Here is a 25,160-nt window from a genome sequence, read left to right as displayed (position 1 = left end):
AGACCCTGTGTTTAGTCCTTTGCATATATTATATTGTTTAATCATCCCAACATCTTCCTCAAATAGATTCTTCCTTTAACCACATTTTTAGTAAATGTTTATTTGAGAGAGAGAGAGAGAGAGAGAAAGAGTGGGAGAGGCAAAGAGAGAGAGGGAGAAAGAGAATCCTAAGCAGGCTCCCTGCTGTTAGCGTAGAGCCTGATGTGGGGCTTAATCTCACAAACTGTGAGATCATGACCTGAGCCAAAATCAAGAGTCAGACGCTTAACCAACTGAGCCACCCAGGTGCCCCTACCCCGATTTTTAGATGAAGAGCCTGATGCTCGCAGATGCTAAGCAATTTGCCCAAAGTTTAAAAGCTAGCAAGTAATTCAGGTGGCATTTGGGAACACCCCTTATCCCAGGACCCTAACTACCCTCCCTGCTACTGAAATCTGCTTCAATCTGCTGAAATTCATTGCTCTAATATTTTTTCCCATTCCCCTTTTCATGTCCTAAAAATGTATGTATATTTTTTCATATCCCTGCTGACTCCTTCCTGGAAGCAGAGATCATGATGTTACAGACACTTGAGAGGTCATACGAATAGGTTGGTACAATTGCCTTATTTACAAGTGAAATGGAAATGATAAACTTATAAATTAAAAAAAAAATCCTGTCCATCTTGTATAACTTAAAAATAAAGCACAGTGCATTGTCTCTCCCAAGGGGGAACTTAGTGGAAGACAAAGGAATCAATTATAACCTCTCAAATGCTAGGGAGGCTGGTGAAGATGGGGCGGGCACTGGGGGTTGGCCCAGTGTCCTTGAAATCAAAGCATCATAAGGCAAAACCAGTTTTATCTGCTTTTAAGTCTGGTTCTGTCCTGTGTACTGGCTAGATTTTCAAATGATGCATTATTATCATCATCATCATCATTATTATTATTGTTATTATTATGTTTAATGTAGATGGCTTTGCTAATAGACTAATTTTTTTTCTCATTCCTTTCTTGGACTATTGTTTCATTTATCTCCTCCTTATTTTATTTATTCAATTTTCTTCAAATTGCACCGTTTGTTACTTGGCCTCAGGGAGCCCTGGCTATTAAAACTACACTAATAATTTTAATTGACTTAAAATGATGTAAGAACAGCACAGCTGCCAGGAAATACAGGGCCTCCAAATAGGTGCTATAGCAGAAAGGAGACATTAAATAAAGCAAGGTGCTTAGTCTCTGAACCCCCAAATTCAGCAGGATGTTACCAAAGAAGTGATGTTCTCATCAGAAAGCCCATGTGGGTCCCATTAAATATAACTATGCTTCTACTTCAGTACACATTATAATAGAAAATGTGAGTTTGCAGAAAAAAATCATTGGGGGTGGGAGGTGTCATAAGTTATAATTATTCACTGTCCAATAGTCTTCTCTATTGAATAGGCATTTAGCATATTTAAAATTTGATTAAAATATCTCTTTATATACAATCATTCTGTACCTTGGTCAGAGCATGAGATGCATCTATACTTATTCATACCTCTGACCAACCCTTTTCCAGCATCAGATCTAACAAAGAGATTTAAAAAAGAAAGAGTAAATAAACCAGAAGTGTTTGGTTGGCATCTATTTCAGAAAAGTAGCTTCTATGTAGGCACTTGAGCAGTGGAAAAGACAATTGCCTTTCAAGTGATACTGAGTGGGTGTCATAGCCCCCACTTTCTCTTCTAAAATCATGAGAACACTAATAGATGCTTCACCTAGCTGTATAAGTGGAAAGACATGAGTGTGAGAGAGAATTCTGACAGTCCCAGTGCCTGATCTAGTTATGAGGAATTACATGGCAGTGCTTAGAGGAAAGCCCCATAATATGTGTTAGTGTCAGAAACCAGAAAGTGGAGTCCAATGGAATAATCACAACACATAGGTAATCGCAGCCATGAGGTGGTGGCAGCCATTTATGCTGCCTTAAGATCAGTCCAGAGAAGAGTATAGTCATACAGCCTATTAGAAATCTTATAGATTATTAAGTCAACTTCCTTATTTTACAGTAGAAAAAAACCAAAGAGATCCAGAGAAAAGTAGTTACTTGCCAAAGGTCATCACCTAATCATAAGCAGAGGCGATTCTAGACCTCCTGTCTCTCAATGACTCATCATAAGGTTTTTCCCTGCAATATCACTCTCACTGATTAGAAGTAGTATGAAGATCCCACTCCCCCGCACTGCCCACAATTCTATTGTAGTCAGGACTTATCTGCTCTCCTGTGGAGAGAGTAGTACATTCACACACAGTGTCATACGAATAGGGTAGTAATTATCTCATTCAAAATACTGGCTCAGTTGCATTTTAGGGTACTAACAGGTACCTCATCAAACATTTTAAAACAAGGTTTGGTTTGGTTTTTGTTTCTGAGAAACTAGACTTACAAAGAGAGGTTAGAGCTAAAGTAGCAAACCATGCTGAATTTGGGGGTTGGGTCTGTGCTGCGGCAGCACCAGGGAGAGCTCCTGGTAGCTGCTGGTGATTCTCTAGAAGCTGGGCATGGAGATATACTGGTATTTAGAGGACCCTCTGAAGATTCCCCTGTTGATTCTTGTGCTTGTGAACATTGTCTTCCTTGCATTAGAAGGTTCAGGCTTGTTAAGATGAGTCCTTCTCCTCCACTCCAGTGCTTTTGTTTCACCCACATCTCCTGTAGTTTTGTACCCAATGGGTGTGACAGCCATGGAACCTCTGGTCAGGCTGGGAGCTGAAGGTTAGAAATTTGGTTCCTCCTGGGTTGGATGAGGAATTTTGCTTCTTCCTACAGATTATTCTTTATTCAACTCTTTCTCCCAAGAACCCTTCCTAAGGTACTGAGAACTGAGCTCTCTGTTAGAGCCTTGGTAACATCTAGCTGTTGGTACATGACTTTAGGAAGATAACTCTGCCTCTGTGATCCCTATCTCATTATTAAAAAAAGTAAGTTATCAGAATCTGATCCAAACTTTCAGGGGCATGTCTCCACTCCTTCCTGTGCCAATGGCAGACTCAGCTAATCAATCTTGCTATTTTTGGTTGCTGAACACAAATCTTATTTGAAAGTTTTTCAATGCAGTATGATGATTGTTAATATTTGCTCTTCTTTCACATAATTTTGAACTTATCTTAAATGAGTATGGTAAAATACTAAATGTACATGTTCTGGCTTCTAATATTTTAAAGATTTGCCTTTGGTCACAAATCAGATGACTGAAATTAGACTGTTTCTCAATATAACTTCAGCCTTAAAGCCTGATTATATCTTGGTTTCCTATATCCAAAATTGAATGCATGCCATATAGTGTGTCAAAAGTATACATTCATACGTTTGTTAAATGAATATGGAGTCACTGTATTGTGCATCATATCCTCCCATTTTCTAGGTGCATAAAAAGCTCAATTAGACAAACACCTTGTCCTTTTTGAACTTTCAGTCTAGTAGGGGATATAAAGGGAGTTAGATGAGGCAGGATGTGATAAATGAAAAAATTGAGCCACAGATTAAAAGTAAGTTTAGGAAAAAAGAAAATATTTCTCATGAGTGTCAAATATGAAGAAAAAATAGACCTCAAGAAATCTATTAGAAGCTCTTTTTGCCTGGCTGGCCTAAGAACTGGCTTTCACAAGTGATGACCAAGAGTCTACCATTAGTCAAGGAGAGTGATTTGATGGTCTACACTAAGCCTGGATACGTACTGCTGGTTTTCCTCCTGTTTCCCATAAACTCAAAGGGACAAAGCTATGTGAGTGACCTGTTGTGCAAGGTGACTTGCTACAGCTTGAATTTTATGGGAGTTGGCATTAGATTACAGAGTAAGCTGTACAGCTGAGAAGCAGTGAAATGTGGTACATTTGTCTTGGCCTCTAATAGACATGCATGAATGGAGGTAGTGGGCATTTCAAGGAGTGGGGGGGACTGAGTATTTGTGTTTTTTTCCAGAAATGGAAGTATTAGTGCCAGATTCAGTCTGATACTTCTGCAGTACATATTAAAACTTCTATCACTGTGGTACTTAAGAAACTTGACACTAGCTCCATTCTTTCAATGAAGACACATACATACAGGGAAATGAGATGTGTTTTCTTAATCAGCCACTCACATTTCATAGGAAATCTCAGGCCAGAAAGCACAATCCTCAGTTTTCCAAACTACCACAAAATCACAATCTCCACTATTAATTAGTTTTGTCTTTCCACTAACTTAATTCATCCACCATCCTCCACCACCAACCGACCTAAATCTTTCAGTCTTTGCAGAAAACTTTGTTCAACAATTATTGATCAAGCCACATTGTAAACTAACATAATACTCACAAGCAGTACAAGCATTGTACCAGCACAAAATATGTTATTTTGGCTTGTACTATCTTTCCCACCTAGAAAGTGTCAATTTCAGGGGTGTTTCAAAGGGGGCCCCATAATAGCATTACTAACAGGGTGATGAATGGCTGTGCTGAACTGAAGGTTACATAGGTACTATTTCAAATTGCTTTCTGTATGCAGTGAACAGGGTAAGACTTAACTAGCTTGCTAGCTGACTGCCTATGTTTTCATTTTCTTTAAAAAAGTGGAAAAGCACCATTTTAGCAAAGTCTTTGAAGATATAGGTAAATAGATAGATAGAGATATAGATATATATTTTTTCTGAAGATGAAATGTAGTATCAGTCTCCTCTCTTTAAAGTAAAAAATTATCTTGGGGCCCCTGGGTGGCTCAGTCAGTTAAGTGTCCGACTTCAACGTAGGTCATGATTATACGGTTCGTGGGTTCAAGCCCCATGTTGGGCTCTGAGATGTCAGCACAGAGCCTGGAGCCTGTTTTGGATTCTGTGTCTCCCTCTCTCTCTGCCCCTCCCTTGCTCATGTTCTCTCTCTCTCTCTCTCTCTCTCTCTCTCTCTCTCTCTCCCCCCCCCTCTCAAAAATAAACATTTAAAAAAAAAGTAAACAATTTTCTTGAAAATAATAGCTCTTTGTATTGGACATAAATATCACATCAAATTTCTTTTTTTTAATTTCATTTATTTATTTTGAAATAGAGTGAAAGAGAGAGAGAGAGAATCCCAAGCAGGCCCCGCGCTGTCAGCACAGAGCCTGATGCAGGGCTCCAGCTCATGAGCCATGAGATTATGACCTGAGCTGAAACCAAGAGCCAGACATTTTACTGACTGAGTCACCCAGGTGCCCCACATCCAATTTCTATATGCCTATTAAAGACACCTCCAAAGACACATAAAAGATATATAATTTCACCAATGTTGATATATCTAAATAGATATGAAAAAGAGAGAATTTACAATTATAAAAAACATGGATAGCCGCTTTTATCAGAGATCACATTGAATTCTGTAGATTGCTCCTGGTGCCTATTTTCTGCACCTACAACCCACAGACTGAGCAAGAAAAATGCAAATGAACAAGAGGAGGAGTAGAGGGTGTGGCAGAGAAGAAGTGGAAAAATGCCTGATTTCATGCCAGTGCTCTAAATAACTCAAGTTTCAGCTTCTTTTCGTAACATATTAGATAATGGTGACATTTCTGGAAAAGCACATATATTTGGGCCTGAACTAATAAAATTACTGTGTGTAAAAGGAAGAGGCCAGTGTGTTCTTAGCCCCATGACATTTTCTACCAATGTTCCAATTCCCTACTGTTCTCTTTTAACTTTGTTGCAATTTAAGTTGAGCTAATTCAGTAAGTACTGAATGTATACTATGTTCCAGGTACTGGACTTGGCAATAAATTCTAGAAGTTAACAAGACGACATCCATGTCTGCAAAGAACTCAGCTGGATGAGGAGACAACACTTAATTCACTGTAGTGTAGTTAATAGAAACCTAAATCAGAAGGGTTTGGGAAATGGGAAGTGGAGGTGGTGGTTAGTATAAGTCTTTCCAAATGAGCAGATATATGAAATAAATCTTCAGGGATAAAAGGTACTTAGCTGGAGGAACAAGGGTGGAAAGAACATTCCAGAAATGTAGACAGGAGGGAGAGAGTCTAGTTTTCAAAGGGAAGTGTAAGTAGTCTAGGGAGGCTGTAAAATAGATTTTAAAGCAACAGACCCCAAATGATGAGCAGAGAGAGGAATATGGGATCCAAAAAAAAAAAAATGAATAGAGAGAACTAATTTTGACAAGTAGTGAAATGCTACCTTTCCTGTCTTCTCTTTCTAAGCCCCCTGTCCTTAGTTTCCTAAAGATCGTATTGGATTAGAAAAAAAAAATATTTTGTTTTATTTTGTATTTTTTATCTTAGGTAGCATAACAGAAACAAAGAAAGCCACAGGCTGCTAGAGATGACTCCTGCCAAGGTGGCAGCAGTAGGAGCCTATAACCAACAGATGAGATGTGTAAAGGTAAGTCAGTGAATATGACTCTCTTCCATCTAGATATCTCATGTGAGTGGTCAAAGGTGAAATTGAAGTTTGAATGAATTATATATAAGGCTGTCATAATCTTTAAGGACATTTTGGTTATTTCTAATTATAACCAATTAAAAAGAGAACTTGATCATGGCCTACCTTTATTCATATATTCAACAAGTATGTACTAAATGTCATTATGTACCAGACACTCTTCTGGGAATATGGATGTGGATAAGACAGGTAAGTCCATTGCTCTAATGGGGCTCATGGTCTGGTGCCTGACACCTAAAACTAAACAGAGAGATGGACAAGGTCATTTCAGGTAGTGATGGCATGGTGATCAGTGAGTGGTTAATAGTGTGTGATCGATTAAAGTGGCTAAGTGATGCCCTCTCCGAAGAGGCATTTGCACAGAAACTTGATTGAAGTGAAGGTATGGGATGCATAAAGATCTGGGGGCAAGTATAGGCAGTAGAAATTGACAACGTGGAAAAGTGGGAATGAGCTTGGGTTGTTGGAAGAGAAACAAAGTCAGGATGACTATAGCAAAGTGAGCAAGGAAAAGAGTGTATGGAAATGAGGTCAGAGAAATTGGAATAGGAATAGAGCCAACCATATAGGGCTTTGCAGACCATGTTAAGTGTGAATTTTATTCTCAGTATAATGGAAGCATTGGTTAGCTTTAAATGGATGGGTGACATAATCTCATTTTTATGTTCCCTTTGAGATCAAAATTTGTGGCCACATCAATGTGCATAGAATCCACACCCATCATGAAGGATCTTTAGGCTGTATTTAGCATGCTCAAGACAGACACAATGCCTTTGTAAGAATCTCAAAGATGACTAGTATTAATTTCTTTCCTCTCTACATCCACATGCTACTTCTTGTCAAGAGAACCTTATTTTCCTTCCCCTTGAATTTAGGCTGGACTTAGTAACCTGCTTGAGCAATACAGTGTGACAGAAGTGATGATTGGTACTTTAGATGTTAGGTCATTAAATTTCTTAGTTTTCCCCTGAATCTCTTAGAATACTTCATCTTGGAATGCTCTGTCTAAAATCCAAGCCACCACACAATGTGAAACCAAAGCTACATAAAGGAGTCATGTATGGGGCATCCCTGTTGACAGCTCCAGTTAAGGTTACAGCCAAAAGCTAACATCAGCTTCCAACCATGAGGGAGTCACCCTCGATGGCCAGTCCAGTCAAGACTTGAGGTAACTGTAGTCCTAGCCAACATCCAACTGCAATTTCATGAGAGTCCCTAAGGAAGAATGTTGATGAGCCCTGTCAATTTACAAAAGTATGGTACATAACTAATTCTTTTAAGCCACAAAGTTTGGGAGGCTTACAGGTTAGAGTAGTTGGCCACAATAGCCTTTTGCCAAAATGTTTACTATCTATTACAACCATTTTCCTGATGCTAAATTGGGTATGTTAGGAATTACTGATCACTCACTCCCTATTTTTTTTTCTTTGATTTTTCATAAATTTCAGGTTTCTTCCTTCCTTCCCCTCCTTCCTTCCTCCCTCTCTCTTTCCTTCCTTCTTTCTTTCTTTCTTTCTTTCTTTCTTTCTTTCTTTCTTTCTTTCTTTCTTTCTTTCTCTCTCTCTCTCTCTCTCTCTCTCTTTCTTTCTTTCTTTCTTTCTTTCTTTCTTTCTTTCCTTTTTGTTGTATTTTGCAAAATAAAAGCAGGCACAGTTCTGTCACAGACAATTGGCTCAAATTCAAGAATAAATCAGCCTATACAGTTCTGGATTCTCCAGAGCTGAGCTCAGTGATCTCTCCTAAGAGCCATGAAGAACACCTGTTTAAGCATTATCTTCTATGGCTCTCACTGTCAATGCTTCCCCTCCTTCTTTGCAGTTTTCAGGTATTTTAATTTTAGTATTTTATTGTTATTATTAATCAAGAAAATTAGTTTCATTTTATCAACAGGCAGTTGGTGACTGCTTTCTTAAGTCACCATGATTCTGTAGATATGTACATTATATCCAGGTCAGTTAGCTATTCCTGACTACAAAACATAGGACTAGGACAGTTCACGGATTGATTGATTATTGCATAGTGAGGGCTCTTCCTCTTAACATGCCATGATGACCTAAATTTTATTATCCCATTTGTTATGTAAATATTAATTTTGGCAATAGCACATACTCAATATTAGTACATTACTTACTGCTTAAGTAGTTGGTAACAAAAACTGTGGTTCTTTAATCTTATTCTGAATGAACAAGGCAGTAAGTTGGTAGATAAGCATGGCTATGAATGTAGCTGTTTCAACATCCACAAACATGAATAAAGACAGGATTATGTAGAACAGAACAAAAATAAAATAAAGCCTGACTTCACATAACATTAAAATCACATAACATTAAAATCTTTTTTGAGCAAAGGGAAAAAATAGAACAGATATCCTGTGGAACCTTCATGTCCATCAATTCAGGGAGGTAAAAGGCTGAAGCCAATACCAAATTATGGAAAACACTTTGATTTGGAGTTGCAGTGACTTAGTTTAAGTAAACAATTAGCGCCAGTAGTCTGTTGGCTCAGCAACCAATATGGAGGTCAGTCCTAAGAAATTATTTTAATCTTGTACAAAGTAACTTTTCATTGTCTAACTAGGGTTTTTTTTAATGCTCTAAATAGCTATCAATTAACTTTCTATTTCTTGTTGTAAAATGTGAACATTACAATACTCTTGAACCATCCATAGACTCAAGGGGAAAAAATCACTTTGGTCATATGAACTCCATTACATGGGGCATAAATGTAGCCTTTATATATATATATATATATATATATTACTCATCATAACCACAATGGAACTAATAATATTCTGATATCAAGTTAAATTGAGGAATTAGAAGAGATGTTTTTATTTTAAGTCTTTGGAAATCTGAGTGCAACCAAGAAATTACTAAGAGAAAGTCTTCTTTCAAGGGCCTGGTTTTGACAGAACTGAGTCTGTGGAAGGGGCCTTCTGGGCTTGATAGAACTCTGGTGTTGTTTCATATGTTGCTCTTGGAAAATATTGAAGTTTCTTTTGAAATAGTTTTCCTAATGATGAAAAACAGCTGAAATTAATGCATGTTATAAATTTAAATTGCATCACACCATTAGTCACAAATATCTCAATAGTAAAGAAGCATATTACCATTAACATTTAAAATGATCAACAAGCTGCTCAAGCTACATTTTTTTTCCACCGGATAAATTTATCAATTTGAGATTGGGTCTTCTCATTGTACCTTGTTGATCCATTTCACTTGGCTGTAAGATATACCAACATGTTTTGTTTTGAATAACTGCTACTTTCTACAAAGTGATCTATTTGGGAAGGAGGTGGCCAGAGGGAGGAGTGAGGAAATAGATTTAACCTAATTGCAATAAAATGTTTTTTCCTTTTAGTAATTTATACAGGATGTCTCTTTTTATAAATGTAATGTCTGTAAATGTAAAGAAAATCTAGGCTTTTTCTTTATCAGGACAACGTAAATGAGGATGCTCATCGATTTCAAATGAAATTATTTGGGCTAATTTTCATTTTTTGATGTTTGAAAGAACCATATTACTATTTACGCATAAATGGCACAAATCTGATATCTGTTAAGATATTTTGGTCAGACCATCTAGGTTTTACAGAGAAGGCTGGGTCCTGGGAGCCCTTGCAGGAAACCCTGCCTGCAGTTTTCTTCCTTCACTTGACCCCTTGGGGAAGAACATCCCTCCCCGTCTGTCAGCATCTGCTCAAAAGCAACTGCCTGTTGGAAGCCTTCCCTGATACGTTGAGGTTTTCAACTACTGGCCTCATAAAAGTCCCTGTAGCATATCTCTAATATTGTATTCATCTGATAGTATTTACATATGTTTATCCAATGCCATCTCCTTCTTTCACAAAAGGAAGGAAAAGAAGAAACCACTATGGCTTTCCTCATGTGGAGACCATATCTATCTCATTCTTCAAGGTAATCCAGGGATTTGGTGCTTAGTACCTGGCATGTGTAGAAAATGATACTGGCTGGTGAAAAGCCAAAGGGCTGTCCCCAAATATATGCCATTTTAAAAGCAGGGTTCTCTTTCAAACATTATAAGTTATGCCAGGAAAATATTGAAGTTTCTTACCTTTTATTTATTTTTATTTTTTTAAGTTTATTTATTTATTTTTGAGAGAGGGGGGTGGGGAGAGGCAGAAAGAGAGGGAGAGAGAGAATCCCAAGTGCAGAGCCCGACACAGAGCTCAAACTCATGTGAGATTATGACCTGAGCCAAAATCAAGAGTCAGTTGCCTAACTGACTGAGCCACCCAGGCACCCAAAAGTTTCGTACCTTTTAAACCAACAATTGATTTGTTTCTCTTGTTAGTAGTCGTTAACCTTGGTCCATAAGATTAAATGGCTTTAGTGCCCTATGAGAGGCATGAGAGTTTCCTAAAAGGATAAGAGTCATTGCTCCCTAACTTTGAGGGAACATAATAGTATCAAACAGATAAATAGTAATTCTACTTTTTTGATTGCAGATGCATGTAAGCATTTACAGTTATTTAAAATAAGGAATGTGTAGGGAAGTTGTTCTTTGGTATGTTGCAGGGTGTCTGAAAAACTTGTTAAAAACACGAATTCTGATTAAGCTCTTGGGTGGAGCTCAGGCATCTTACATTTTTAAAACTGAAGTATAGTTGACAATGTCACATCAGTTTCAGGTGTACAGTATAGCGATTTGACAACATTGTATGTTATGCTGTGCTCACCACAAGTGTAGTTCCCATCTGCCACTATAGAAAACTATTACAGTGTCATTGACTATATCCCCTATGCTGTGCCTTTTATCCTTGTGACTTATTCATTTCATAATCAAGGCGTAGGCACCTGAATTTTAAACAAGTGTTCCAGGTGATTCTGATGCTGATGCCTGCAGACTGTACTTTGAAGAGATACTGCTGTAGATGTGGAGATCACCTTCTTAAGAACCAGTTTTCACACATGTTTCTGTGTGTGTATGTATGTGATTTTTTTTTTCTCTCCTTCACTTAGAATATAACATCAAATGCCTGGCCTTTTGCTTTTTTGACTCCATGGCACTGAATTCAGTATTCTGCCCTCATGGTACTACCAGAGAAGGCTAGACAGACTCTCATTTCTGTTTTTGGTTTGTAAGAAGCTAGCAGAAATCTGAGTGTCTAAAAGGCCACATAGGGCTTCACTTTTCTCAGTAGTTGTGTGGATATTTCTGGTTTTTGACATCTGCACATACCAATAAGGCAAATAAAAGTAAGTCTTTGGGAGTCAACACAAATTTGTTCCCTTTATCATCAAATGTCCTCACCTCAGTAAACTGCTAGGGCTGTTGATCCATTATCAATCCACTGGCATCCATCTATCACTGTCCTGCTTAAAGGCTGCCAGTGACTCTACCTGCCTCTAGGAATGAGTGAACCCTAAGCCTGACTTACAGGTTCCTTGTGAGCTGGTTTCTGTCTTCCTTTCCAGCCTCGTCTGTATCAACATGACTCTCCACTTGATGGGACTTCTTTGAGTTTCCCTAAGATTGTAACAGGCTTTTTCACAATTTCCACATCTGTGTCACCTTCTGCCTAGAAGACATTCACACCTTTGACTTTCTGCTTAATGCCTACTCAGTCTTCATTGCTGAACTCAACTATCACTTCCAATGGGAAACCTAGAGTGACAAAGCCAACTAGCCTGATGTGTTTATTTTCTCTATTTTCATATACTCATCAGACTCTAATTTAAAAAAGCTAACACTAGCTAACCTCAAGTATACTGAGGTTAATGAACATATACACTCATTTAATCTTTTAAACATTTAATAATTTGAAAACCCTATGAGGCACTTTCCCATTGTACAGTTGAGAGAACCAAGGCACTAAGAGGGGAGGTAACTTGGCCAAATTTACTCCCATTAGTAACTGGGAGAGTTAGGACTCAAACCAATATATCCTGTCTCTAGCTCCATGCTGTTAACCTTTACAACAAAATCAAATGGTCTTTTACTTATGTACCTTCTCTAGTAGATTGGGAATTCCTTGAATACAGGAGTCATGTCTTAGTTTTTCCTGGATTCTACTTTGCCAGTCAACTCCTAGTCCACAGTATATATTCAATTAACATGTGGTCGGATAATTCCTTTACTGAGATGACACATCCTTGCCTTGACAAGGATTTCAAGAACAATGGAAGCCACAAAAGAGACCTAATTGAACTGTCCAGCCAGAGCCCATTAAAACCACCCAGTTACAGCCTGTAGCAGCTACATAGGGACTTTTGCTTTCTACATTAAGCTAGAAATTAGTAAGATGCAATAAAATGCAACAATGATTTATTTGCCCTTAACTTCTAGAGACAGGGATATGAGTTAGGGATGATTTGTTCTTTCAGTCTCCCGTAGCTATTTCTGGATTTCTTTGTGGCAAGGGACATTAGTTTCACCTCATGTGGTGTGGGTCAGTGATGGGCCCAGTGATCAAAGTGCCAATGGTGCTTTGTGCTCAGAGGCCTCTGACTATCTCTCCTTCCCGTCAGTGTTCCCAGATAACACAGGCCAGCTCAACTGTGGAACAGTTTTGAGCACATGCCTAATCTTGAAGGTGTCCCCCAACCTGGCCATTAGTTGTCCCACAACCTGACCAATTATCAACCTTAGCCAAGCACATACTCTATGCTTTAAGGTCAGATAGACCTGGTTTTAAATTGCAGTTTTACTTTTTATCATAAATGACTGTGGACAATATGCTTGACCTCTCTAAGCTATAGTTTCTTCATCTCTAAAATGGGATTAATAAGGGCATCCACCTAATGGGGTCATTATGAGGACTGAATGGCAAAATGTGTACCAAGCATTACTATATAAGGCCACATACCTCAGTGAAGGTGAGTCCAGGAAACAAATTCAGTTCCTCTGATTCCAGAGCCTGAACTCCTAGTCACTGGCTTCTCAACAGCATGTTCAAATGGCTCAGATATTCCCTTTATTTACTCTTCTTTCATCGCTGAATTCATGAAAATATATCATTATTGCCTTTCACTGTGAACCATTTTTTCACCCACAACCGTCTGCCTCTGCTACCACCACAACATAACAGTCACTCTCTAGGTAAATGGCAGCTGACCACAGTGATCAACAATGCTCCACTAGGATGCAACATTCAAACTCTGTTTATTTCTTGCTTCTCTAACAGTGCTGACTGGTTTAGGGTTAGCAGGGTGGCTTTGCTTCATACCTTCATTTAGAAACCCAAACTGACAGGGGCTTTTTCATCACTTAGGGCTTCCACTTGGTTGACCAAGAGAAAAAGTCTAGAAGGAGTGCCAGGGAAGAGTTCTGTGGGCCAGGCCCCTAAGTGACAAATATCACCTCCATGCCACACTCTATAGTTAGAACAGATAGACTGGTGGGGAGGCCAAATATGCAAGAGAAGAGAATGTGAACTTTTCTGAGCTACCAGAAACTTTCTGCCACACCAGTTGAAGAAAGTGAAAACTATTAACTTTAAATGTCTCTAGTACAAGGGCAGTGTACCTTTCCAGCCCTTTCTTGAACCGTTTCTGTAGTTTCCCACTGCACTGTCTCTACCATGCCAGACTGTCCATTCTGCCTAAAGTCTCAAGATCACTTTCTTTCACACTAAAACCTTTTAAGGCAAAGCACAAAGTATCACCTCTTTCACTAGTAGTCTCCCACCCTTCCTCTTAGCACAAGGATAATGAAGGTGACAGCAAACTCTCTGTTTTTTTTTTTTAACTTATTTATTTGTTTTGAGAGAGAAAGAGAGAGAGACAGAACATGAGCAGGGGAGGGACATAGAGAGAGGGAGAGAAGAACACCAAGCAGGCTCTGTACTGTTAGTACGGAGCCCCATGTAAGGCTCCAACCCGTGAACCATGAAATCATGATCTGAGCAGAAACCAAGAGTTGGACACTTAACCAACTGAGCTACTTAAGCACCCCAAACTCTTTCTACTTTAGCTCACCTAAGATCACAGAAGGTTGGCAGAGGAAGAGGCCCCAACAATGCTTAGCCCAAAGTTTCCTTGTATGAAAGAAGAAGAAAAGATCTAGGGAAGGGAAAGGATGACTCAGGGCTGAAACCTAGTCTATCAGATTCTATTGTTTTCTCTATCCAATACCTCCTGTTACCTCCTCTTGGTGTAGAGCCAGCCCCATGGGACAGTTTTATCAATAATAAAAAAAATTCTCCAATTAATCCAAAGTGCAGATTATTAAAACAATATGATATTAGGACTTATAAAAACAATGACAATAAAATCTTTCTTATATGGACTGACAGATTAAAAACATTTTTCCTAGTTCTGCTTCAGAATCCTGTAAATTTTGAAAGTCACTTAGTTTTTCCTAGTGATTGCTCAAATTTCAGTGAGAAGGAATATATAAATATATATATATTTATATATATATATGTCTATAGATATATATATATATTTATATATATATATATGTCTATATATATATATATTTATATATATATGTCTATAGACATATATATATATAAAACACTTGGCAATTAAGTCTAGTGATAATTGTTTTTGTGCATTAGTTATAATCCGTTTTTAAGCAGCAAAGCCTATTACTGTTACAGAGTGAGTTTCAGATGCCCTGCAGATTTGAGTAATTTTGGGTAATGCAGCTGTGTGTGGTAAAAAGATTTTACAACGCCTATAAAATGTTGCCTCATGACATGTTCAGCAGTGAATCTGTGGCACCATACAGCAATTTCAGTGCTTTTCATTAAATACCAGATACCATTTACACTGTGCAGTTTTTAAACAAGAGCCATCCTCCAAAATCAGAAGGATCTGCAAATTGCAAGGCATTTGGGAGTCCTGGAGTAGGTGGAAGCGTCTTAGATATTTTTTCTGGAAATAAACACAAAACGACAACCAACCAAACAGAAAACATAGCACATGAGGGAATTGTATTTGATCAGCATTGACCTCAGCTGCACTTAAGAGTGTTTGGGCTTCTCCCTACTTCTCTCATCTTCCCACAAAAGATGAGAATATCTGACTTGCAGCAAGTAGCTTGCCTGAAAATACAATTTCCCATGAAAAGCAAAAAGAATAAGAAAACTACAGTGAGTTGTGTTAGATTTCTTTTTGTTATGTGGAATCATCGCTCTTCAAGAGAGATTGGGGGGGTGGCTTCAGAAACCTCTTTTGTTGTTATTTTGATTGCAGGTAAGATAGCAGATGTAATTATGAAATCAATCATTTCTCATTTGAACAATTTACACATACTTGGTTAACTCTGATATATGCCAGGAAAATGGATGGGAGTTCAGGATTGAATGGCTGTATTTTTAAAACTGGCTTTTGCCCTCTTAGACATCACAGTGCAATGGCTTGAAGCTCTGGTTTCTTACCTAAATATGGGCCGCAACTGACTGTTTTTACTTGCATGTTCTAGCATCTCCTTAAATGCAACTGGCTCAAGTCTAAATTCATCATTTTTGTCTAAACCAGCCCTTCTCCTTGACTAAAGGAAATTACTGTGTCTTAAAACAGCAAAGCACCGTTCAAGTGTTTGCTTTTCATTAGGATTATTCTCTACATTGGTAATTATCTCAGAAACACACAAAAATAAGATTTTGAATGCATCATCCTTTCGGTTCCCAAGTTTTGTCCAATAGCGCAGCCTAAGAACATCCTTTCTGGAAACGTGTGCTCATCTCTCAATGACTGCCACCTTCATTAGTTGGTCTTCTCTTCTAATCAGTTCATTATTCTTTACTGTGTTGTCCTGTTTCTCAAGCACTGTGGTGTCATTACAACCAGGTCACAGGCTCCTAGAATTCAGAGCCCGTATCTTAAGCCCCTTTTCTCAGCTGTGATGATGACTGAGCATAAGTTTGGATCTGAAGCATGAGTTCAAACCAACAACGTGGCCCAGTGAAATCCAAACAACTTTCAAACCTCAGTTGTCTCTTTTGTAACATTAATAGGTGAATAAGGCCCGATTCACAGAGTTGTACTGCAAATTAGAGAGTAGAATATACTCAAAAGTCATTTGTAAGTATAGACCCAAAGGTACATCATTATTATTATTCCCCTCAATTCCTGGCTCAGCAGAATACATATTAGTAGATTAACTTATTTACGATGTTAAGTGAGTTCCCAAAATGTACTAGGACCCTGGAACATTTAGTACCAATCATTTGCTTTCCATTTTAAGAGTAAACCTTTGTGACCAGTCCTTTTGCTTTCTGAACAGTGTGTTCCCTGTATAGAAACACAAGATTCACACTATCCTTAAACCTGATGCAGCTTTCTCTATGTGTTTCCCAGAGTTTTGCATTGTATCCCATAATCACAATGCTGGGAGTTAATCTTAGAACTCAGGTTGTAGAGCATTGTACTTCATTCCTTTTCTCATCCATTGGCCAAACTTTATGGAAGGTATATGTTGGTGTATGCAGTGTAATGATAGATCTTGGAGATGCACAGATAATTTCAATACAAGATGCCTGTCCTCAGGAGCACCCAGTCTGTGGGGAGGCATGCAGGCAAATAATTAGTCAGGAGGACCTTCCTGGACTCCATAGGTCCACTTACATCATATGCTGTGTGTGATGTGCATGTCACTTCACTTCTCTGACCCTAAATTTCCTTAACTGTTAAATATGTTTACTTTGTAGAGCTATTTTGAAAATTACGTATGCTGACATGTGTCTAACATACAGTAGATAATAAATGCCGAATTCTTCTTCTTCCTACTTAATTCCATGTAAGTTAGGCCCACACATCACACACAGATAAATATCCTGGTTTGAAGGAAGAATGTGGCCAACAGTTGCAGGCACCATCCCAACACAGGACACTGTTTTATACTTGGTTTATGAGGTCCTCAGAGAGATAATATCCACCATTTATTGACTGAATAGTGTGTCAGAAATTTCACACACATTATCTTTTGTCTTATGACAAGCCCAACATGCAGAAAGTATCTACATTTTCTTAGGTGACAAAAGGCACTCAGAGAGTTTAAGCACAGGTGTTGAGGGGTGGACCATGGAGACAGACATAGCCATGCCCTTACTTGCTATGAAACTAATTTGGGGCAAGTTTTGTTTTGTTTTAATCTTCCCTTAGTCTTACTTTGTTCACCTGTAAAACAGGAATAATAATAGTTCCTTCTTCCATACAAGAATAGTCTTTTCATTTGTTTATTGAATTATTGATGTTGCACAATGACACTGTTCCAGAAACAACCAGACAGACAAGACTTCTGCCCTTCTTTTTATTTTGTGAAGAAGGTGGACAATAAATACATAAACAAATTTAAAAGAATTTTAGAGAGGATAAAGTGATATGAAGAGGGGGAAAAAAAAAAACAAAAGTGGGAGGAAAAAATTTTCTCTAAAGAGGTGACAAAGTGATATTTTTGCTGAGGAGCTGGCAATTCAAACATGCCAGGAAAGAGTTTTTAGGCCTGAGTTGAGGATTGATAAAATAATCTATTCAAAGCACTTCTTACTATTACTTTGACTAAATAACCAGAAGCAGAGTCAAGAATTAAATCCAGATCTCTCCGGCTCCATGTTCCTCCCCCTACCACAGAGCCATGCACAATTAGCTACCAGCTTCCAGCATTTGTATTTCTCCCCACCTGGCTCTGATTCTGAAGCTTGGTTGAGGTCTTTGAGCAAAAGCCATAGAGGTCCTGCTGCAGGATTACTCTTTCACCAGGTCTGTCGCCTCTCTTTCAGCGCGTCTTTTGCTAGACCTGGGCTCTGCCAGGGTCATAAACTGCCTGTCAAGGAGGAGAGCGAAGCGATAGGGCAAAGCACCAAGACCTCAGTCAGAATGCAAATGGTCATGCTTTCCCATCATATTATTTGTGTTGCATTTAGAGATGTGAGACTACATTGGACATGACAGGACAACATTACACCAAGAGGAGGTTGCCCATGATGAGGAGGAGGATGGAGATGTTCACTATGGCATCAAGATGGAAAAAGATTTTTATTTTTTTAAGTTTATTTGTTTACTTTCAAGAGAGAGAGCAAGTGGAGGAGGGACAGAGAGAGAGAGGGAGAGAGAAAGAGGCTCCACAGAGTCAGCACAGAGCCTGATTCGGGGCTCAAACTCACAAACATGAGATCATGACCTGAGCTGAAATCAAGAGTCTGACACTTACTGACTCAGCCACCCAGGTGCCCCAAGATTTTTATTTTTGACAAGGGGGTGCCCTGAGCTCCTCATAATGCACATAGGTAACCCATAAATGTTTGGCCCACTCCAGGGCTCAACCGGTCCACAGGTGCAGAGGGTTTTACTTTGACCACCGCTGATCAACTTCAAGAGAAGGCAGTAAACTGTGGTTTTCTTGTGAATGTCAAGCACTTCTCATGATTAGAGAGTTCTTCGAGTCTTACCTTCATTGACATTAAAACCTAAGCTGATACACTTTCTTTCCCCCCAAGCTCTAAAGGTTTGTAGAATAATTTCCCAGCCAAAGTGTTTACATGTATTATAAGTAATTTTTATTTAATCTTTTAAAAAAAGTAGGCCAGTCCTGTAATATAGTGATTTCACTTTACAGATAATTAAAAGGGAAAAGCCTCCTTCTGCCTAAATGATCTATGTAAACCAATAAAAGTCACTTTGGGGTCTAGATAATTATCTGGATAATTATCTCAACCCTTTTAACTCTGCTGTTCTGAGATCATAGCAGACACTCAGTGGAAACTTGTTGATTTGCTTTTGACTATGAAGACTTGGCCCAATAATTCTTCCCCCCCCCCATATTTGAATGGGAATCTTCTTTTTCTTTTGATTTAGGAACATTTGTGACAATTAAAAGTTTTATATATTTATGGTGTACAATTGGATGATTTGACATACATATACTTTGCAAAATAATCACCACAATAAAGCTAATTCACATACCCATTACCTCAGATAGTTACCATTTGGTGTGTGTGTGTGTGTGTGTGTGTGTGTGTGTGTGTGTGAAGAACCTCAGTAAAAATAAATGTTTACCCCTTAGCAAATTTCAAGTATACAAAAATGTAGTGTTAACTATAGTCACATTATTGAATGTTAGATCTCCAACTTAATCATTTTACAAAACTGAAACTTTGTACCCTTTGGCCAACATCTCTCATTTCTCCCTCCCTCCAGCTCCTGGTAACCACCATTCTATACTCTGCTTCTATGAGTTCCACTATTTTAGATTCCACGTGTAAGTGAGATCATGCAATAATTGTCCTGCATTTGGCTTATTTCATTTAGCAAATGCTAAGGTTCATCCAGGTTCATCCATGTTGTTGCAAATGGCAGGATTTGTTTCTTTTTTTTTTCAGTTTATTTACTTATTTTGAGAGAGAGAGAGAGAGAGAGAGAGAGAGAGAGAGAAGGGCAGAGAGAGAGAGAGAGCCTATGCTGTCAGTGCAGAACCAGACATGGGGCTCATGACCTGAGCTAAAATCAAGAGTCAGAACCTTAACTGATTGGCCACCCAGATGCCCTTAGATTTGTTCTTTTTTAAGGCTCTTTTGTATCTGTATCTTTATAATAATTTATACATATGCATACATAATTTATATATACATTAATTTATGTTCTATATGTGTGTGTGTATAGATACACACACACACACACACAAATTCTGACCTAATGATTCTTAAGGCCAAATGTCTTGAGCATTCAGGAAAAATCTATTTATTTGCCCATGTTTATGTTAGAATCATAAAAACCCTATAGAGATTAAAATTTGCTCTGATCATTTTTTTTAATGAAATAAGGTAGTATTATTTCCCAGAATGTTGAAAGACATCATACTTGCTTTGGTAACAATTTCTGTTGTCCTGTATGCCAGTGGATCAAAATTTCTCCCTGATATCTATCCCTAGACCACACTTATTATTACTATTCTCTGATTGGTACATTTAAATTTTGACATTCTCCTTACCACCCTTTGGGAAATATAGAGAGAGATGAGTTTTCATCTTTTACTGATAGGCTTGGAAGTTCATGATGGCTCATAATGCTTTGGCTTTTAAGGATGTAAATAAGAGGTGATGGCTATTCTGAATTAAATTAGAGGTGTAAAGATATGTGCTGTCTCTCAAGATTTCTAATGGTACATGAGATGAATCCCTTGGCCTGTCCATTTTGAACATTAGACTTTAATTCACTTCTGAGATGGTAGCAACTGGTGTGAGAACTATATTTAGCTTCAAAAAAATTTAGTGGAAATAATCATATCTTATTTTTTGATGTTATTTTGAGGCATCATTTACCAACAATAGAGTACACAGATTTTAAGTGCTCAGCTAGATGTGTATTGAAAATTGATACTTATTTTCATTAACCTAGAAAGTTCCCTGTGCCCTTTTCCAGTCAATTCTTAACTCTTCAGGACCAACCATATTGGTCATACTTAATTTTGAGTAACACAGGCCATTTTGCCTGTTCCTGGACTTCATATAAGTGGCATCATACACTATTAATACCTTCCTCCTGAGCTTAAAATTCACAAAGCACTTTTACTTTCATTACTCCTTCCGATCCTTGCAGCCACAGAGTGAGGTAAAGGTCCCAAGACCTCAAAATTTTTTTCAGATATCTTTTCTAAGCCAAAACTTAGAAAGTTTTCGTGGCTCACTTAAAGTCACACAGTAGAAGTCTTCAGAGGCATAATTGGAGCTGAGTGTTCTGACTCTGGATTCAGGACTCCTTGTGTTGAATCCTAGTGGATCCTGGAAAAATATTTGGATTCATGATCATTTGGACCATAACAACAATGATAATAAAAGTAAACATCTGTATCAGAATCCCAAATTGCCACTCTTTATGTGCATGATTTTCAGTATGTTGATTCACTTCAGACTCAGTTGTATCATCTGTAAATTGAAGATAATAATATCCTTATTCCTGGACTTAACACTCCTGTTTGTACTCTTAAGACTTAATATTTCTTAATTCTTTCTGCTGGAGGCCCTGTAAGCCTCAATACCAGTAAATACCTAACTGTTGGGCTTTTATACACTTGGTTTAAGTCTTTCTGATCACATTTTGTTTACATTTTTCTCTCCCTGTAAAATGATGAGCTCCTGGAAAACAGTGTCCAGTTCTTGCACACTGTTGTTTCTCAAGTGCTTAGCACACTGTCTGGCCCAAAGTTAATGTGCACTATAAGTTCACTGCACCTGTTACAAGTAACCAGAAATAAGAACAGGCAAAAATCTTTTGGAGAAAGGACTGGACTCTGCCTTTTCTGCCATTACTCAGTCTTGTCTGAGTGGGTCTCACCAGGTAGAAACTACATCTGTGGCTTATGTAAATAGCACTGCCCCTTTCAGGGGAAAATTCTTGGGCTCAACATTTAATAAGAGGATATGGAAAATAGGATGAGTATTTTTATGGTCATGCTAAAAATGTTAAATCACTCCATAAATCTCCAAGTCATTGAACTGTAATGAAAATCAGTTTAAGAGGAGAGGGTCCACTACCTGTAGGAGTTGAATCCCTATAAGGGCTGGGGAAGGACCACTCTGCCTGGTGCACACTTCCTAGGCTTGCCACCTAATTCCCTAGTGCTGCCTTTTGTCAGCTACCTATTGTTAACTGCAGTGCTGTGTTGGTATTAAGGGAAACAATAATGTCTGCTAATGCTGTCAACACCTTGGCAATATCTGCCTTTCTTCAATTACTTTTGTTTACAAATTACTCCTAATTTTGTTCTTAAAAGCTAGTTAAGAACAAATGCTGCTAGGATTGATGGGAAGCTAACTGCATGATTAAGTAATTACGTTTTTAAAGCTTGCCTTACACTAGGACTAATGATATGTCACCCAGTAGCAGAAACCCCAGATAATGAATGAGAAATGTTTATATGTACTTAGTTGCTTTTAAATCTCCCTTCACGCTAGAGCTGGTGCTGTGCATGGGGTCCCGGGATGAAGAAAAGGAGTGACAGCTCAGCGTCCACAGCCTTTGTGCAGAACCGAAAACTCCCACCAAGGGCTCTTTTCTATCCTCGTCGATGCTTTATTTTTTGCAGGGCTGATTGTGCAATTCGTTCACTGATGAAAATGCTACATGGTTTCGTTGAATAAAGAGCTGAATGAATTTAACTAGTAGGTGGTTGTCCTTTCGCGGCAGGAATCAGATTTAGAACTGATCCTTTGAGTATATAGAATAGAATTAGAGTTGAGGCTGAAGGGGTGCTGCCACCCCTCCGCTAACTGGGGACTTGCACCAAGCGAGTGTCGGAGAGGTGGGTGTTGGGTGAGCAGGGTACGAGGGATGGGAGAAAGAAGGAAGGATGGCCCTTCACATTTACACTTGGGAGTTTTCAGGTCGTTCTTAGGGATGCATGGCCTCTAGACTCTCTTCTTTCTTCTTTCTTCTTCTTCTTTTTTTAAGTAAAAATTTTTAAAGTGTATTCATTTATTTTGGGAGAGGTAGGCTAGGGGCAGAGAGATAGGGGGATAGAGAATCCCAAGTAGGCTCCGCACCAGCAGCAAGGAGCCTGATGCAGGGCTTGAACTCACAGACTGGGAGATCACAACCTGAGCTGAAACCAAGAGTCATACACTCAACCAACTGGAGCCACCCCACTCTCTTCTTTAGGGCTACAATCCTGGAGGTAGAGTCAAGACTCACTTTGTAGTGAGGGGTAATGCTTCCTCAGCTGTAACATAGGTTCTCTAATTGCCTAGCAGTTTCTTTTCTAGGAAAGGATAGTGGGAAAATGTTTTTATACATGTGTGTGTGTATGATATAGCTGTCTTAATCTATTTTATGTATCATTTTGTGTGTAAACTATATATGCATATGCATTTATATATAATTTATATTTATGTATTATATGTGCTTATATATAGTTATATGTAACACATGCATATAAAAAGCATAGCACAAATATTCAATATGTTGCTATAATTTTGTGTATACATTTGTGGCTATAATGCATATATATATATATATATGTGTGTGTGTGTGTGTATATATATATATATATATATATATATATATATATATATCACGTAAACCTATAGGTGTATAATAGCTATCTGTGTGCACAATACCCACATAGTCACATAGGTACATATTGCATATCTATACACATATTCTCAAAAATACATAATTCAACAATAATGTTAAGAAATGAATGAGTTAATGGGTCTGTTCTAGTGTGATAAGTTATCATCCATTGGCTTACACTGAATGGTGAGAGAAGATCAGTTATGATTATAGATCTAGGTTACCATTGTCCCGTTACTTTGCCTTCTTAATATCTTTCTTAGACTTCTTTACTATAATGTGTGGATTAGAAATACCAACTGAGGGGTCATTGTGTGGAATAAATGAGATAATATAGGAATGTATCCAACTGTCTTGCACATAGTAGGTACTCAATAAATATTAATTTCATTTGCTAAGAACTGCAATTTCTTTTATTCAAACATTGACTAATAGTGACCCCTGAGAGAAGCAACGGACTATGCAATTTTCTCTACTTGTGAAATTCAAACTAGTTATCTCTTACTGCCAAGTAATAATGACTGTAATAAACTAAGGAGATTTCCGTTTAAATAAGTGGATGATTTTAGCTGACTCTGGAAATGTAAATGGACCCTAATTAACGAATGCCTTAATCGTTCTTCCTGTTTCTTCTTTATAGACACATTATTTCCTGCCCAGGGGTGAATACATTCAGTGTACATACGTTCAGATATGAATACACATATGCATATACATTTTTAAGGTACCAGCTTTAATGGCGAAGAACAAAGGATATTCACTAATTAGGGCTACAAAAATCTCTTTAAGCACTTCTATTTGCATCAGAATAAAGTCTATCTTCCTTACTCTAGTATTCAAGTTCTTCTGAAACTGACTTCAACTATGTTTCTTGAAATACCCCATTTTCTCCAAGAAACTAGCTGTCTCTCTTCTGAATTTCCAGAGGACACATTCCTTATACTAATCATTTGACATTTTATCATTTTATGGCTCTATTTAAAAGTTTTTTGCTATCTCACTTCTCAGAGCAAGGAAACTAGCTACCGAATTTAGCTGGTAAAGAATTTTCCTATTACTTAAAGATAGATGTAATTATTTTTTCAGTGTAAAATATTACCAGCTTATGATAGAAAAATTAAAACATATAGAATGCTATAAAAAATAAAAATGACCTATAATTCCATCACAGAGACATGATGCTTGATAGCACTATAACAGATACTGGTTACATTCCATCCAAGATTTTTCCATGTTTGGAAAACAAAATGGATCAGGCTCAGATTATTTACATACATATTCCATGTATATTTTTCATTTTGTTTCATTTTTTTCATTTTTTAAGTTAAAAAATAATTTTAATGTTTATTTTTGAAAGCGAGAGAGAGACAGAGTGCAAGCAAAGGAGGGGCAGAGAGAGAGAGGGAGACACAGAATCCAAAGCAGGCTCCACGCTCTCAGCTGTCAGCACAGAGCTCAGTGAGGGGCTTGAACCCATGAACCATGAGATCATAACTTGGGCCGAAGTTGGATGCTCAACCGACTGAGCCACCCAGGCCCCCTACATGTAGATTTTTTTAACACTTAAGGTTATTTTATGTGTGTGTGTGTGTGTGTGTGTGTGTGTGTGTGTGTGTGTATGCACACATGCATATTCTGCATTATCATTAATATTTTATACATGCTTTTATAATTTTATAAAATATTACTTGGAACATTTTTAATAACTACACTAACCTTGTAGAAAGAGTACCATAGTTAATTATCCCATCTATTAATTTT

At 37.9% G+C, this 25,160-nt stretch overlaps 1 long non-coding RNA gene across 1 annotated transcript in view; it reads left to right on the top strand.

The window, feature by feature from the left end:
• LOC128777696 (uncharacterized) overlaps positions 1 to 25,160 on the top strand; it is a 477,594-nt gene that overhangs the window by 191,783 nt on the left and 260,651 nt on the right. Inside the window, exon 2 of the long non-coding RNA XR_008422995.1 lies at positions 6,258 to 6,357. This is a non-coding gene — a long non-coding RNA (uncharacterized LOC128777696). The remainder of the gene's footprint in view (positions 1 to 6,257; positions 6,358 to 25,160) is intronic.

This window comes from Panthera pardus, unplaced genomic scaffold, assembly GCF_024362965.1.
Source record: "Panthera pardus isolate Hobbes unplaced genomic scaffold, ASM2436296v1 HiC_scaffold_17, whole genome shotgun sequence".
Taxonomy (NCBI): Eukaryota; Metazoa; Chordata; class Mammalia; order Carnivora; family Felidae; genus Panthera; species Panthera pardus.
This window is presented reverse-complemented; position numbering and strand designations above follow the sequence as displayed.